Source organism: Nicotiana tabacum, chromosome 22, assembly GCF_000715075.1.
Source record: "Nicotiana tabacum cultivar K326 chromosome 22, ASM71507v2, whole genome shotgun sequence".
NCBI classification, from domain to species: Eukaryota; Viridiplantae; Streptophyta; class Magnoliopsida; order Solanales; family Solanaceae; genus Nicotiana; species Nicotiana tabacum.
In genome coordinates, this window is record NC_134101.1 from 65,236,944 (window position 1) to 65,240,123 (window position 3,180).

A 3,180-nucleotide genomic window follows, 5' to 3' on the forward strand; every position below is an offset into this window, starting at 1 on the left:
TTTTCAAAAGAAGAGAGCGTTTGTGAAAAAATAGTACTGAAATACTATGGAATAAAACGAAAAGCTCGTAATATTGGTGATAATTCAAGTAGTGCTCGGAGTCGCAGAACTAAAGATTATACAAATGGATTTAGAAAAGCTAAGGAGATATCATGCGCTGCTTTGTTTTCCATTTTTCGTAGGTTATTATCTTGCTCAGTCAAGGTTGATGTGGTTGATTAAGACACTAAATTAGTAATTTAAAGATTTTTCCTTCATCTTATTATTAATTTTCTTATTTCTTTTCGTCGATTTTCTCTTTTCTACTTTGGTTTTTGAGTACTTTTCTTAAACGACTAGCTTGTTGTTTGCATTTATGGAACCTATTATGGTAATGCATGCATTGATCAGAATTAATACAAGGATATTGTCATTTTTGTGGTAGGAATATTTTAATTTGATCAAGCAAATTTACACTTTTCTTGCGTAAGACTTTGGTAATTTTAAAGCTTTTTTTTGTCCCAAATTAATATTTTATTTCCATTATTTTGAAGGAGTGTCGTCATATATAGTGTATGCACGCAAATTTTGCATAAAAATATATAAAATACAGAACTTTTTACGAAGCATGGTCGGATCTCTGCCATATGCTGGTCACCTGCTCTTGTAGTTCTATTTTTCCTAGTTGCTTGTAAGTTTGAATTTATGAATAGAGAAAATGCATAAAGAACCCATTTAATTTGTCCTGAAAAATTATTTATACACCTAAACTTTAAGGGTGTCCTAACATCTCATTATTGTTAAAACAATTATATTTATTTACTCCCTCCTAAGCCTTGGCCAACCGCGCATCTTAGACAACGTAATCGAGCGCGTCTTTGCTCTTTTTTAATCGTTAAAAACACCCCAAAAAAAGATAAAATTAAATTATTAACTTCAATATAAATCCCAACCAACGATAAAATCCATTCTTCCCCAATATTTTACCAAACCCAATTGAATAACCCTAATTTCTTCTTCATCTAAATTCTGCCGAAATTGCATCAAATTGCCCTTTGAAGTTTTAATCTTTGAAAGCAAAGGTTAATCTTTCTCCTCTTTAAGAACCCTAATTTCTTATTTTATTATTGTTATGTCTTTCTCCTAAAATTCAATTTCTCTCGGTTAAATATTGTAATATGGCTGATGTTTCTAATTTTTTTATCGGCAAATTATCTGACTTTGGTATCGTATGTTTGTGTTGTAGTTGTTGCAATGCCTTCAAAAGGCTTGAATTTGACAAGGCTTTGCACGGAAGAGGAAGAAAATGAGTCAAGTGGAGAAATTTGATGCAACCATGGCTATGTGTTGCCTTTCTTAACAGCTTGGACCCACAGGAACCCAGGAAGAAGATATTGGGTTTGTCCATACTAAGGGGTAAATAATACTGAAAATTCTTTCAATAATTGAGTTGTGAAAAATTATCATTGATTAATTTTCTTTTGTTATTCATCTTAGGGTCCACGATCTTGTGATTTTTGGGTTTGGAAGGATTCCGAAATTGATCCTATGTCCAAATTTGTTATTCCAAATTTGCTTGACAAAATGGGTGAACTTGAGACTGCATTAGAAGACTCTGAAAATCTTGCCAAGCCGAGGGCAACTTTAAAGGTTGAAAACACCATAGAAGAGGAGAAGATGAAGAAGATTGAGGCTCAATTGGTGAAATTGTTGATATGGAGAAGATGAAAGAGAAGGAAAAAAAGTGGAAGAGCAAATTGGCTAGGTCCAAGGCTAGAAAAAATGTACTTTGGTTCATTATATTGGGGATGTGTATTATACTTGTTGCTTGTAGGTATCCAGAAATGTCATTGAAAGAAGATTCAATGAGGTTTCCATTTTGAATCTAATTTTGTCATCTCAATATGTATGTAGTTGTTGCTTGTAGGTATTATTTTGTATGTTTGTAATGGACCTTTCATTTGAATTTAATAAACCTTTCAACGAAATGTAATCAAGTGTTAATTCTAATGAAGTGTTGTTTTTACATTTTGAAGTGTTGTATGTGCGTTCTTATTGTTTCTTTGTATGCCCAGAACTTGGCAATCAATCAAACGTGTATCTTCATACATCTATTTTTAGTGTTTAATATCAACAATAGACACACAAAAGACTTAATATGGCAGCTGCATAAACTGTATAAAAATACATATTTGGTCTCATTGACCTAAAAGAAATATACCTAATAAACAGCCACAAAATGAGATAACAAAACATCTATTTGTTCTTATTGTAGCAGCAGCAAAACAGACACTATAAGATAACAAAATGAGAAATGCAGTCTATAGCTGCTTAAAAATCCTTATCATAATACAGAATTGTAGTCTATAGCTACATAAGATTTTATCATAATGCAGTCTATTGCAATACAGTCATCCACAAAACAGTATCTTGATCAATTGGGTGGTTTTGTAGTGGTGCTTTCCTGGCTCAACTTAGCAGCCCTAGACCTTGTTTAAATGAGTTTCTTGCTTCTCAATTGTTGAAGCTGTCTTGATGTCATAACTTCTTTGCCTATCCATTTAACACCTCCTATTGGTTGATGGCCTGGATCTCCAGTTACTTTTGTTGAAGACCTCACATTCTTAAAGTTTGTAGAGAACATTCCAGGCTGCCAAAATCCAACAGAAAATCAGAGAATGAATTTACCTAAATATGAGAGGTAGTGTTAGAACTTACATTTTGAAATTTAAAGCCACTTTGAGTGTGTAAAACTCCCACCCCAATCATCCTTGGCCTGTTATATTGTGTTCTTACATCACTACTAGTACCAATATCCTACACCAACCAATGAAAAGTAAGAATTTGTTAATTATTTAAAAAAGAGAAAGAAGACATTAAAGGGAAGAACTTCACCTTTTCTTTAGAACCTTTTGGCCTACCCCTTCCTCTTCTAGTACTTTGCTTTGGTGGCTTTGAACTACCAACACTTGCAGCACAGAACTTGCTGAAGTAGCAGCAGTATTACTTCCAGCAGCTTTATGACACTCTTTTTGTTATGACCCTTGTTATGACAATTGCTACATGTCATTTTCACTCTATTTTTGGATAATTTTCCTGTCTTATTTTCACCTGGCTCTTTTCTTCTAACCTTCTTTGGCATGCCTGGCATCTTCTTGACATGAGGTGGTATAACAATTGGGTTTTATGACTCTGGCCACA

At 33.4% G+C, this 3,180-nt stretch overlaps 1 long non-coding RNA gene across 1 annotated transcript; it reads left to right on the forward strand.

Moving 5' to 3' along the window:
- The first annotated feature begins 972 nt into the window (after nt 1–972).
- LOC107779581 (uncharacterized) lies at nt 973–1,926 on the forward strand. Its single transcript, XR_001646647.2, has 3 exons — nt 973–1,061; nt 1,226–1,395; nt 1,477–1,926. It is a non-coding gene; the product is annotated as an uncharacterized LOC107779581 (long non-coding RNA).
- The last annotated feature ends 1,254 nt before the right edge of the window (nt 1,927–3,180 follow it).